Genomic DNA, 14,876 nt, shown 5'->3' on the forward strand with positions numbered 1-14,876 from the left:
AAAATTTTTAAGTATTTAACAAAACATTTTGGGATAGATACACAAGTAACCACTGAATTAATGTTTTCAAACTTACTAAAAAAACAAAATTAAAATCACAATACACACTAAAAACTTTATATTATTATATATATTTATATATTTATTAATTCAATATCAGTGTCACTTAATATATTTATTAAATTAAATTAATAAACAATTAATAAAAAAAAGCTCAAAATATATATTTCAAAGTAAAATTTGTAATACATAAGAAAACTATTAATTTATTTACATTTTATTATTTTTTAATTAATAGGAAGATGAAGGAAAGTTGATGTTATAATTTACCATCTATATCCTAGCTAAAGATAATTTAATACTACATACTGAAAAAAATATATGTTTAAATACATTAAGAACAGGCGATGAGATTTTAAATTAATTAAAAAAATTGTAACAAAAATCATTAAATTTCATTGAATAATGTTTAAAATAAGACAAATTTTACTTTGAAATTTTACAGTTTTAAGTCAAAAATCAATGAAAAATCTTTGAAAAAATTCAAATTACTTGAAAAGTATATTAAAATTTGTTAAAAACATACAAATTCAGTAATAAAATTTTAAATTACTTAAATTTTCAACAAAAATGTAACAAAATCAATTAATTATATAACAAAAATCATCAAAATTCAGCAAATAATGCTTGAAACTAAACAAATTTGAAATTTTACAATTTTAAGCCAAAAATCACTAGAACATTGAAAAAATTCAAATTACTTGAAAAATATCTTTAAATTTGTTAAAATGAAAATTTTAAACTGGTGAAATTTTTCAACATAGTACGAGAATAAAAGTAAGAATATTTAATTGATTATATAAACAAAAATCATCAAATGTCATCAAATATGGTGTGAAAATTATATTGGGTAATATGAGAATTTTAAACTTATTGAAAGAACATTTTAGACAAATTTCCAATACTACAAATTGTTTCGATTAAAATTATAGATATTCAATTTTCTAAAAGAAATAACATTATTTAAAATTTTAAAAAAGGAAAATTAAAACAAAATTATAAATTTTAAAAATCAAAGCATAAAAAATTTTTAATTTAAATTTATAAATTTTAAAATATTAAGATTAAAAAATTAAAAATTATCAGTTAAATTGTATTTTTAAAAACACACAATTAGCATAATGAACAAAATAAGTTCATGGTAAATATAAATCTGACCTTTTGGAGATGGGTTTCTGATTCATTTCATTTCCTTCTTTTATACTATTTTATGCCAGTTTAATTATTCATTTGTTCTCAGAAACTTACAACTTGGTGGAAAGCTTTTAATGCTAAAAGCAAAAATCAAAATTAACTATTTATATAATAGATAAATTAAAGTTTGTAGTATTATTTATACAGTAATTTATTGTGATAACTGATTTTATTTAAATGACTAAAAATAATTGCACGTTATACATATTCATACAAAGCACTTTGCAATTTTGGCTTAAATATGACAATAAAATATTAAAATTGTTAATAGTAAATGTGAAACTGACCTTTTACAATTGAGTTTCTAATTCATTTCATTTATTCTCTTTGTAAAATTATAATTGTTATATTATACCCATGCACAACAATTTGGAATAGTTAAAATTTGAAAAATAACCTTATGTATAATAAGATAAAATTTAAAATTTATTATACTGTCCAACATTTATTTATCTATATATTATCCATATATTAATGAAAATTTATATTTGTACAATACTGAAGTGTATGGTTGTAACCGTACTTTGAAAAACACACAATCAGTATGAATGATACTATGCAAAATTAGTTTATAGTAAATGTTAGACTGACCTTTTATATTTACATTTCTGATTCATTTCCGTTCCACATAAATTAACATGGCAGTTTAATTTTTCATTTGTCCTAAGGAACTTACAACTTGGTGGGATGCTTTTTAGTTTCTTGGCTAAATGCTGAAAACAAAAAATCAATATTAGTTTTTCAATTTATTAAAATAATTTTATATAATAGTTAGTTATATGTTAGACTTTATGTTCAACATTTACTTATCTACATATTATTGAAAATTTATATTTTTACAATACATAACTGAGTGATTGTAAAATATACAATCGGTATCATACAAAGCAAAATTAGTTTACAATAAATGTAAGACTGAGCCTTTATATTTACATTTCTGATTTATTTCATTTCCTTTCTTCATAAAATTTTATCCCAGTGTAACTTCTCATTTGTCCTAAGAAACTTACAACTAGTGGAAAGCTTCTTCGTCTCTTGCGCCGATGCTAAAATTAAAAATTCACTATTCGCTATTGAATATAATAATATTGTTGTCATTAAAAGCACCTTATAATTTATATTCATGGTTTATCATGAATAACTGAACAAATAATAACCAAATAACTCAAAACGCCATCTTATATTTTCCCTGATGTGCATACCGCCAAGATATCAAAATTCGCAATATACAATATTTTCCACTCACAATAGGTTACTATATAAATTATACAAAATTGCAAAATTTAAATAATTTTAAAATTGTGTAGAGTGGTAAAATTATATTGTTAACAATATTATTATTCATTCAGTTTGCAACCTGCAATTCTTCGGTGTCATCGTGTTGGTATGCTCATGTGTGACATAGAAAACCTAAGAAGTACCAACCCAATGTTATAAACAAGAAACATTACTGGGCACGATCTCGGGATGCAGCGATGTTGCCATTTTGAAGGCGGTGTTGCCATTTCTTACAGACTACAGATATCTTTTTGTCCATCTGTCACTTTCTATTTAAAATTTATATTAAATGAGTATAGGTTAGGTTTTTCTGATATATATAAAAATAAAACAATTATATATTTTGTATAATTTTATTATATATTCCTGATAAAAACAAACGAATTAAAAAATATATATATTATATATAAATATAATATAAATTTTATAATAATATAATATAATCATCATATCACTTCGACACTCATCCAAACTAAAACTGTAATATAATAAATATAACTAATGTAACTGCTGTAAAAGTAACTTTCTCTATTTTGCAATAAATAAGCAGGAAGCATGAAATGAATTAATACCAATGAATCTGTACTTCACATTCAATTAATGAAAATAAACGAACATATTGACTTTACGGTTTATAAAATAACAAACACAAACAATTAAATTATGTAAGTCGGTTATATAAAAAGTTTCTTACCAGAAATATATTTTCTTAAAGCAAAAACATCATCTGACCGTCTTCTATAACCTAAAATCTATCAAGTTATAGCGTCCATGACTCACTATTCTGAAATCTAGTAAATTATTTTCTCTAACTAAAGTCACTAGATATTCCCTGGTCATCCCGACAATTTTGGGGAATTTTTACTACCAATTTATAAAATCAAATATTATAAATCCCTAACGTATCCCGAGACAAAAAGGTCGTGCCTTTCCGGCGATTCCGAACGTCCATGATCGGCTGTTGCCCCTCCGTCCCTATTCGCTTGACCCCCCCTGATGTGTGAGATATAAAATGGCGTTTCCGGTTGTTCGATTGTGCTTTACTCAGTTATTTATAATAAACCATGTATATAAACTATAAGGTGCTGTTTGCAACAACAATATTATTATAATAAATAACTAATACTCAGTTTTTAATTATAGCATCGGCGTATGAAACGGAGAAGCTTTTCACTTGTAAGTTTGTTAGAACAAATGAGAAATTAAATTGGCATGAAAATTTATAAAGAAAGGAAATGAAATGAATCAAAAGACGATATATGAAAGGTCAGTCTCACATTTACTGTAAACTAATTTTGCTTTATATACTGATTGTGTGTTTTTAGAAGTATAATTACAACCGTTCAGTTTTGTGTTATAAAAAAAATGTCATTAATATGTAGATAAGTAAATGATGAAAATATAGTCTAATCTTCAACTAACTAATATATAAAATTATTGTAATAAATTGAATAACTAATATCGATTTTTTGTTTTCAGCATTTATCCAAGAAACTAAAAAGCTTCCCACCAAGTGGAAAGTTCCTTAGGACAAATGAAAAACTAAACTGGCATGTCATTTTATGATGAAATGATATGAAATGAGTCAGAAATGTAAATATAAAGGTCAGTCACACATTTCCTATAAACAAATTTTGCATAGTATCATACCGATTGTGTGTTTTTAAAAGCACAATTACAACTGTTCACTTTGGTAATGTACAAATATAAATTTTTATTAATATAAGAATAATATATAGATAAGTAAATGTTGGACATATAGTCAAATAAATTTTAACTTAATAATTGTTGTGTATATGTTTAGTATAAATATGTATGCTGGGCAATTATTTTTGGTTATTTAAATATGATATGTTATCACAATTTACCTCCAAGGTGTTTTTTCTGTTTTAAATGTTATCATAATTGGTATCAATCTACAATATTTTTCACTATAATAGTTAGGATATAAATTATTTGAATAAATTGGATAACTAATTTCAAATTTTTGTTTTCAGCATTTATCAAGAAAAAGCTTTCTACCAAGTTTTAAGTTCTTTAAACTGCCACGTTATTTTATGAGGAAAGGAAATGAAATGAATCAGAAACATAAGCATAAAAGGTCAGTCTCACATTTACTAAAAACTAATTTTGCATAGTATCATACTGATTATGTATTTTTAAAAGCACAATTACAACTGTTCAGTTGTGTATTGAAAAAATATAAATTTTCATTAATACATCTATAATATATAATATATTTTAAATTTTATCTTATTGTACTTAAGGTTACCTTACAAATTTTAACTTTTCAAAATTGTCATGCATCTGTTTATTATGTATGCTGGGCAATTATTTTTGGTTATTTAAATATGATCAGTTATCACCAAGGTGTTTTTTTCTGTTTTAAATATTATCACAATTGGTGTCAATCTACAGGAAAGAATTCCAACAAAGGTCGACCAATAAATTCAAACAACTATAGATATGGAAACAATGGCCAAAAAAAGCTTCAACCTTTACAATCTACAATATTTTTCTCTCACAATAATTTAGTGTATATGTTATATTATTCTATATTTTTAACTTAAATGTAACTTCTAATTTTGAAAAGAGAGAAAACTAAATGAATTAGAAACATAAATATAAATGCGCAGTTTCACATTTACTATTAACTTATTTTGTCAACTATTATACTGATCATGTGTTTTAAAAATGTGAATAATGTAATTGATTTAAAGTTATTGGACATATAGTCCAACACTTAAAATTTTATCTTTTCATATTTAAGCCAATATTACAAATTTTAACTGTTCAAAAATGATTATGTAAGTGCTCTGTATACATATGTATAATGAGCAATTATTTTTAATCATTTAAATAAGATCAGTTATCACACTATATAAATTATACTATTTTTTTTTAGCTTATATATTATATAAATAATTAATATTGATTTTTGTTTTTAGCATTGGACTAAGAAATTAAAAGCTTTCCATCCAGTTGTAAGTTTCTGAGAATAAATAAATAATTAAACTGGCATACAATGTTATGAAAGAAGGAAATGAAATGAATCAGAAACGCAAGTCTAAAAGGTCAGATTTACATTTACCATGAAATTATTTTATTTTGCTCAATATTATGCTGATTGTGTTTTTTAAATTACAATTTAACCAATTAGTTTTAATTTTGTAAGCTTAATATTTAAATTTTATAAATTTAAAATAACAATTTTTTTTTGCTTTGATTTTTAAATTTTATTTTATGAATATTTAAAATATCAATTTCAATTCTTTTATTAATTTTAATAGAAAAAAATTGTAGCATAGAAAATATGTAGAGCAATTGTTTAGTAAAATTTATTAGATGAAATTATGTTTTCCTTTTAAGTCATTATTATTTCCAAATTAATTAATGTAGAATTTGCTTTGGAGGTCAATTTTTTTAAAAGGTAAATTGCCACAAACCACATTTTGATATTCTTTTCTACAGATTCCACTAAAAAATATACGTGCAACTCTTTTATTTCAAACGGAATAATTGAATTTAAAATTTTTAAAAAAGTTCTGTCAGTAACTTTTAGCACAAAATTCTCAAATTACCCAATATAATTTTCAAATTCATCCAGTTTCGAACCATATTTGATGTCATTTGATGATTTTTGTTTATATAATCAATAAAATTTGTTATATTTTCACTTTTATTCTCGGACTATGTTGAACATTTTCACCAATTTAAAATGTTCATAGTGAATATCAAATTTTAAAGCAATTTAATAAACTTAAAAATATTTTTCAAGTGATTTGAATTTTTTCAATCACCTTCTAGTGATTTTTGGCTCAAAATTGTAAAATTTCATAATTGATGATTTTTGTTTAAATAATTAATTGATTTTGTTTTATTTTTATCTTTTATTTTCGTAGTTGAAGTTGAAAATTTGATTAATTTAAAATTTTCTTACCGAATTTCAAATTTTGTGTATATTTTTAACATATTTTAAGTATTTTGAATTTGTTTCAAAGATTTTTCAATGATTTTTGACTTAAAATTGTAAACTTACAAACTAAATGTCTAAATGTTTTATTTTAAACAATATTCAGCGAAATTTATTGATTTTTGTTTAAGTAATTAATTGTATTTGTTAATTTTTTTTAAATTATTGTATTTAAACATATTTTTTTTAGTATGTAGTATTGAATTATCTTTAGCTGATAAATTATGACTTTTATCTTTAAACAAAAATTTTCCTTCATCTTCTCATTACAAATTTTACTTTAAAATATATATTTTAAGGTTTTTTTATTATTTGTTAAGTTAATTTAGTTTAAAAAATATATTAAGTAACACAAAAAATAAATAAATTTATATTTTTCTATCTATGTTTTAAATAATTTTTAAACATTTTCTATAAATTCTCAAGTACATTTATTTAAAAACAACCTTCAATTAGTGGTTTTCCATGATTTTTAAATAGGTTTTGTGGACTTGTCATACATTATATAGGTCTTTTTATTTTCTCTTGTCAAAATTAATATTGAAAATATAATTAAAATTAATTATCTTAAAATATTGTAACAAATTATTCTCATTTACCAAGAACTAAACGGTAAAATTTAAAAACTCGAATTCAAATTTAGTATTTTATTTTTAATATTAATTTTTGAATTGAGATTCTCATTTCCTCTTTAAAAATTTAGGAGTCATAATTATAACTTGAATAGGCTTTGTTATAGTTATGACATTTCAGGTTGTCATTGGTGTTATCATTTCTCTCCAGAATCACAAAGAAATTTAAAATTGGTTAAAAATGGTTACTTGTGTATCTATCCCAAAACGTTTTGTTAACTACTTAAAATTTTGAGGATAATTTAGGAAATTGAAATATATTAATAAGTATATTGTTACAATATTTTCTAACGTTTGTGTGTTGTTTGTTTTAGGTATTAGGATTACTTATTCGGAAACCAGTTATTGAATCGTACTTTCTTCAACCACTTGAACCAATTGATTGTATCAATCTACTAGCACACCAAAATAATTGGGAGATCTCGGGTTCGACCTCTTAGAACACTAATAAAATCTATATTCATTTTAATATTGACATAAGCACGAGTTGCTGACCCAGTTGTGGGCTTTCATAAGTATTTAGTATGTAATTTGTAACAATGTAATTTATTCCTTCAGAAATATATATCCACTTGTGTGTGTACATGTTCAATTGTCTCAACTAAGGTTTATAACCTGCTGCTCTTTGAACATTGGAGTTGATGAATTGACAATTATAACAAGTATCTAAAGGTCGAATTTAGTTTAAAATTTAATTGTTAAAGATTATCCGTTACAATTGTTATAGTTTATTTATGCCTTATGTGTCAGTTGAATTTAAGATATTTTCTATTTGCCTTAACAAGGATTCAGGAGATCCTTTTTAATGTGTTTTTGATTTAAAATACGACACTCATTATTGTGTTTTACCTCTTTTTATCCTATTTACTATGTTTATTACTTATTTTGAAATTTCTTTTCGATTTCGCTTTGGATTCCCGACTGCATATAATTAGTTTTTGTTCCGTTCTTTACTAAACAAAATGTATTAATTGCTTTTGCTTTTCCTGCTACAGTATAGGTTCATTTGATGTCTCCTCCGGCCCGAATAAATTTGTTGACAAGACTTGACATGACAAGTCCTTATCTTCTGTTTTGCCCTCATATTCTTATTTCTAGTATATAATGAAATATCGACGTTATACAATTTTTGATTGTTGTATTTCTGGTTTAATATCAGGCAACTAAAAGAGGTCGTGCGGTTTTGAAGATTAAGAAATAATAACACAAAAAATGGGTTAATATTATCCTTTCTCATTTAGACAGAAGATCATATATCCATTTTTGTAAAAATCTTGCTTTTGGGAATTGAAGTGTATCACCTCGTCTTCCAAAACGTCTCTATTTTCAAATCACCGATTCCGCTTGTGGTTGTCCAAGGACAAAAACAACTTTATAATAGTCTTCTAGTATATGATTTGATTTGGATCAATCTTCAGTCAATCATCTGTTATTGTTATTGGAATTTCACCAATGATTAATTCTGATAGTTCATTGATTTTAATACTAGGATTATTCACATTAAACATTTGTGCAATTTCCTTTGTAACATACTTTGATGTTTGTTTGCCGAATTTTAGAAACTGATTTATAAGCATTGGAAAGCTTTCCCACATCAACCATAGTCCATCTATACCAAGTGCATTCAATTTTATGCCAACACACCCAACAATAGAATACAAGACCATAATGACTATTAATATCATCCAAATTTCATTGAGTAATAACAAGAATTATTCTTAATGATAGGCTGTTGAAATTTTGAAGGTGTACATTTACTATTTTTCATACACGGTTTTTCACATCTTATAGATTGTTGGAGTTTTAGTTCAGTGTTCCATTTATTGAAACTTGTTGTTACGGTGACCACACTGGTTCCACGTTTGAGATTAAACAATTATAGAAACTGGTGTGAAAACCCTAATCTTCCAGGCACTTCTGACTACTTATGTTTTTTGGTTTGGGTGCCCGAATATTCATAAGACTCGGTGCATCCGTAAATAAATTTACATTTTGTGGTTCCTTTGATGATAAGCTAATTGGGCCAAGGTTTTGGCATCTTGATTTCTTATTTGGTAAATTATTTTATGTGCTGAGTCCTCATAATGATTTTTTTGTATTTACACCAATTTTAAGGGTGCCAACACGTTATAGTGATACTGGATCTCTAATCAAGACTTTAGTTGATTAGCTAGCTAGCTCCTCATTTGCATGGTTAATTAACACCACTTCTGCTGAAAAAAATAAGTAATTTTAATTTTTTAATCCAGACCTGAGTGCAATTCTTCCATAACATACATTTCAAACCTGTGATTATTTTTACTCGTGATTTTGTAGGAACTAAACAATCCAATTCATGGAACAATTCTGTCCTTTGTCTTTCAAAATTTATTACGGTTCTGTGGTAAAAACATTCTAAACTAAATGGAAATTGAATCATTCTGTTTGACACTATTCTTCAACAACCGTGGCTTACATATATCCTTTTCGGAATTTCATGCACATACTCATAAAAAGTCTAATTGTGAACAGTGGGCCATTTTTTTATACACTACAACATTCTTTAACTAAAATCAATTTCTGTTCCACATCCACATTATTTACTTCACGGAAGTTTTCTAAAGATTTAATTAATTGTATTACGAATCATAAAAACTAAAACATGATCTGCTTTTTTAGAAGTTTTACCAAGATGACCATAAATAATCCTCGAAACAACATAATTCTTGTTTTTTACTTGGAAATATATGTTGCGAATCACGACACTTATTTATATTTTTAAAAACTTTTATTTTACTTATACAAATATGATTACAATTTAGTTTGAAGTACAGTTTATAGAATGAATGTTAATAGAATAAATACAATTAATGGAATGAATACAATTAATAGAATGCTAAGAAGAAATAATAATAAGAATAAATGCGATACAGTAGGGTACTCCTATTTATAACTTATACTAACAAAGAATAATATTTTACAAACTAAGATGTTCTAATTCTAGAGTATGTCCTTGCAACTAAGAAATATTTAACAATGCACAAAGAAGTATTATATTTCTAATGCGCAGATAAATAATATAATGTGCTTATCTATCAAATATAACATGTATACCAGAGCTTAATAAACAACAATTTTTATCATTTAATTCACTTTGAACAGATTTTAAATGTTCAAAATATAATTTACTTATACCGGACTTAAATTCAATTTTACTAAGAAGACTTTTCAGAGTAGAAATGGACAATCATGTCATTGCTTAATTAAGTACAATGTGTTTTATATCTCATAATAATAAAATGATACAAAAAGAAACTTATAAAATACAAGACAAAAATATAACTAAACTATACAAAAATAAAAATCTAAACTAAATTTTATTTTGCAACTGCGGGCCGATCCTCAACTATATGCGTCCCTGGGTCGGAAGGTCTGGTGGCGCTGTCCTCCTCGTCCCGCGGAACTCCCTGCCACATCGGAAGATGCGCCTCATGAAGCTCGAATGTATTGAACTTCCCCATTTGACAGTGCTGTTGATGCAGCCGGACTTCAGTTGTTGGTTAAGCCTCAGAGTGTCTTCAGTGGGTTGGTTGCATCGTGGCCATATGCCACGGGCCCCGATGATAATGGGCAGAAATTCGAGCTTCTTCCCAGGCCATCTAAGCTTTGCAGCATCGACAAACCTGGGGTTGTCGTAGGTTAGCCTCTTCCGGTCCCACGCGATGTCCAAACTGTCCCCCTTCTCCCACGATACCTGTACGTCCGACACGACGGTGACGTTGTCGGCCAAGTGGACGACAAGATCGGGTTCGAAGAGGGTTCCATCCCGATGACGCACGTGCAGCTCCACCTCGGTCGGTCATCCAACATGCCTGGTATGGTCAGCCACCTTCGTCACTACCGCGTTGTGCCTCTTTATCCTCTCATAATGGACGTGAAAGAGCGTGCGATAGCGACTCGGTCCTGTTGCATCCTCCTCGGCATTTCTGTCTATCCGCGGAGTTTGATGGAATCCCCATGGTAGGCAGATTGTTGGTCCTTAGTTGGATGGCCCTCACGAAGTCCCTCCCCGTCCAGCCCACGGGTGACCCACGCCCTGCTGGAGTGGTCGTCGGAACTTCTTTCGACCCCGGTGGATAGGGGGCCCTCAATAATGGCCTCGCGCCATTTCTGGATTGATGGGACGTCGCCAGCCAGTTTTAGAATCCTTGCCATTAAGGTCCTCAGCCTCTCAGTCTGCATGACTGCCAGGATGGTAGGGTCGGAACGTTCGGGTCAGAAGTTGCTTCATCCTTCCCAGTAGCTGTTGGGGGATTGACGTCCGAAGCTCCATGATACCCCAGGCGAAGACGGGCCTTGTGGCTGGTAGTGGCTTCTTGTCTCCGCGCGCCGGTAGTGCCGAGATGGACGTCGACTTCCCCGGGTTGAGCCTCATCCCACGATGTCTGAAGAAGGTTGCGGTGTCATGCAACATCAAAGGTATCCGGTCCTGTTTGTCCTCCATCAGTACCAGATCATCCGCGAAAGCCATGGCCGCGATGGTGTGGTCGCTGGAAACGGTTCCCCCAGCGTAGTCACGGTTCAGCCTCTCCATGAGCTCGTCCACGACGAAATTAAAAAGAAGGGGACTGAGTGGGTCTCCGTGCTTCACTCCGCGCCTGATGAGTATGGGCCTGGTGGATACGGATCCCACCTTAATGGTCGTGGTGGAATGGTCGAAGGTGCCCATAATGTACCTCCGTGTACCCTCGTCGATGCCCATACGCGCTAGGGCCCGGTGGATGCTGTTATGTGAAACGGAATCAAAGGCTTTGCGGATGTCCAGGGACGGACAGAGTGTTAGCCAGTGTCCCGTCCACTTCAACGAAGCCACGTTGTTCCCGGTGGAGTGAAGCAGCGTCCCTCAATCTCTTGTGGAGAACTCGATGGAGAAGCCTCTAGGCCGCGGATCCGATGGTGATGGGGCGCCAGTTAGTGGCTAACCTGCGGTCCCCGCCCTTTGGAACAAGGACTGTCCGCAGCTCTCTCCATGAGCTGGGTTGGATGTTGCGGCAGAGGATGACAGAAAAAATAATGGACCAATGGAGGTCCGGTACCTTTTTGGTGGCCGCGATGGTGAGGCCGTCGGGTCCAGGTGCAGACGTGCGCCAGTTGGCACACGTCTGCTGGACGTATTCTTCCGTTACTGTTGTGAAGGTGGGTGAGGCTGTCTTCGGTATGAAGTCTTCGTCGTCGGGTGGCGATGCGGATTCGAAGATTCCCCCGTATAGATCCAGGACGCTCTCGACAGATGGAAGGTCGGGAGAGTCGTACATCTTCCTGTCGCTTAATATGGTGTCGGCAAGTAAGGCCCTGTTGAAAAATTGATAATTTTTGAATAAAATTTAGATTAGAAACCACAAAAAGAAATATTTAAAATTATAATAAGGATAATGTTAAAATATACCACTCAATTTTTCAAAATTATATTTATTCATGTTCTTGAATAAAATATGAACATTATTTATTTTTTTTATCGGAAAAGTCAATTACTTATAAACAAAATTTATTTAAGAAAACAAATGGGAACAAAAATTCTAAATTACATTACGTAAAAAGATTTAAAAATATCTTTTAACTTCAAAATTGTACAAATTATTCAATACTGAAATCTTCAATTTAAAGTTAAAAATAAACTTTCTTGAATAACATATGAAGAATATTTAAAATTTTATTGGAAAAATTGATTAATTTTAAACAAAATTTAGTTTAGAAAATATGGTTTAACTTTAACTAAAATTTCAATTTAAAGTTACAAAAAATATGAAGATTATTTAAGATTTTATTGGAAAAATTGATTACTTTTAAATAAAATTTAGTTTAGAAAACAAAAATATAAATTTAACATAAGGAAAAATGTTAGAAAATATGGTTTAACTTTAAAAAATAAAAATAAATTTACTTGAATAAATAAATAGTAACAACATATTTGATATTACTTAATAAAATATGAAGATTACTTAAAATTTTATTGGAAAAATTACAAAATTTTCAAAAATTCAACAAAAATTGACAAATTACATTATTGACAATTTTTTTATTTCCAGATTAATTAGAGGAGACTTTTTGAGATCCTTTTCTATAGGCTCTACTCAACAAAATATGTCCAACTTTTTTTATTTCAAACGGAATAATTGAATTTAACATTTTTCTAAAGTTATTTCAGTAACTTTTAGCTTAAAATTCTCAAGTTACCCGATAATAATTTTCAAATTTGTCTAGTTTCAAATTATATTTGATGACATTTGATAACTTTTGTTTATATAATCTATTAATTTGTTATATTTTCACTTTTATTATTAGACTATATTGAAAATTTTCACCAATTTAAAATTTTCATAGTGAATATCAAATTTGTAAAATTTCAATTTTGTTTAATTTCAAACATTATTTGCTGAATTTTGAAGATTTTTGTTTATCTAATTAATTGATTTTGTTTCATTTTCATCTTTATTTTCATCGTTGATCATTTGACTAATTTAAAATTTTCTTACTGAATTTCAAATTTTATGCTATGTATGTTTCGTTACTGAATGTTGATTGTAAATATCAATAATTAAATTCTTGTATATTTTCAGTCAAAGATATCTGAATTTTAATATATTTTTCAAGCAATTTGAATTTTTTTAAAGATTTTTCAATTATTTTTATTTAAAATTGTAAAATTATAAAGAAAAATTTGTCTTATTTTAAAAATTCAATAAAATTTAATGATTTTTATTTAAATAATTAATTGATTTTGTTACATTTTTTTAAATTAATTTAAAATTAACACACTATAGGCGGGTAGCAAAATGATCCAAACTAAGTTGTTGAATTATAACAAAAAATAAGAGATAATTCTTTCAGTTCCGTGTGTAAACCAATAGAGTAAAATTATCTCGCCCCGCATTTAAAGTAAGTACATTCAAAAATGTAAAAATTACCCGACCAGCTAACAATCAACAGTTCTCGAGACGGGTATTTTTACCCAACCCGCTTATAGTTTGTTAATTAAAAAATAACAGAATTTGATTAAATTGATATTTTTCTTATTTATTGCAAATTTTACTTTTAAATATATATTTTAAGCTTTTTTATTAATAGTTAATTTAATTTAAAAAATATAATATGGAATTAATAAATATGTAATAAATTTATATTTTTCTATTTATCTATTAAATTTTACCTTTAGAATTAATTTTTAAATATTTTCTATAAATTCTGAAGTACATTTATTTAAAAAAGTATATTAATCATTCTCAATGCATTGTTAAATTGTTAGTTTCAAAAATACAAAATAAAATTACTAAAAAAATTAATATTTTGTCATTTAAAATATTGTAATAAATTATAGTCAGTTCCAAGAACTAAACAGTGAAGTTTTCAGTGTGTTGTATTATGATTTTATTTTTTATGTTTTTTAGTAAATTTGAAAACATTAATTCAAATTTATTATTTTATTTTTAATATTAATTTGTTATACTCCATTTTTGAATTGAGAATTAAGAGACTCCCTACAGTCTTTAAACATTTAGGTCATAAAAAAATTAAAACGTTTTTTGTTTTAGGTATTAGGATCACTTCACGGATCACGGAAACCACTCATCGAGTCTTACTTTCTTCAACCACTCGAACCAATTGATTGTATCAATCTACTAGTACACCAAAATAATTGATGAAACTCGGGTTCAAACTATTAGAACATTAGTAGTCTATCCTCATTTGTATATTGACATAAG

General features: G+C 27.9%; 1 long non-coding RNA gene across 1 annotated transcript; it reads left to right on the forward strand.

Annotated features, from left to right (window-relative positions):
• Nucleotides 1–3,523: 3,523 nt before the first annotated feature.
• LOC126265870 (uncharacterized) lies at nucleotides 3,524–7,718 on the forward strand. The gene is made up of 6 exons (XR_007548345.1): nucleotides 3,524–3,614; nucleotides 3,676–3,798; nucleotides 4,012–4,137; nucleotides 4,530–4,633; nucleotides 5,481–5,606; nucleotides 7,452–7,718. It is a non-coding gene; the product is annotated as an uncharacterized LOC126265870 (long non-coding RNA).
• Nucleotides 7,719–14,876: the final 7,158 nt, after the last annotated feature.

Source organism: Aethina tumida, chromosome 6 (genome assembly GCF_024364675.1).
Source record: "Aethina tumida isolate Nest 87 chromosome 6, icAetTumi1.1, whole genome shotgun sequence".
NCBI classification, from domain to species: Eukaryota; Metazoa; Arthropoda; class Insecta; order Coleoptera; family Nitidulidae; genus Aethina; species Aethina tumida.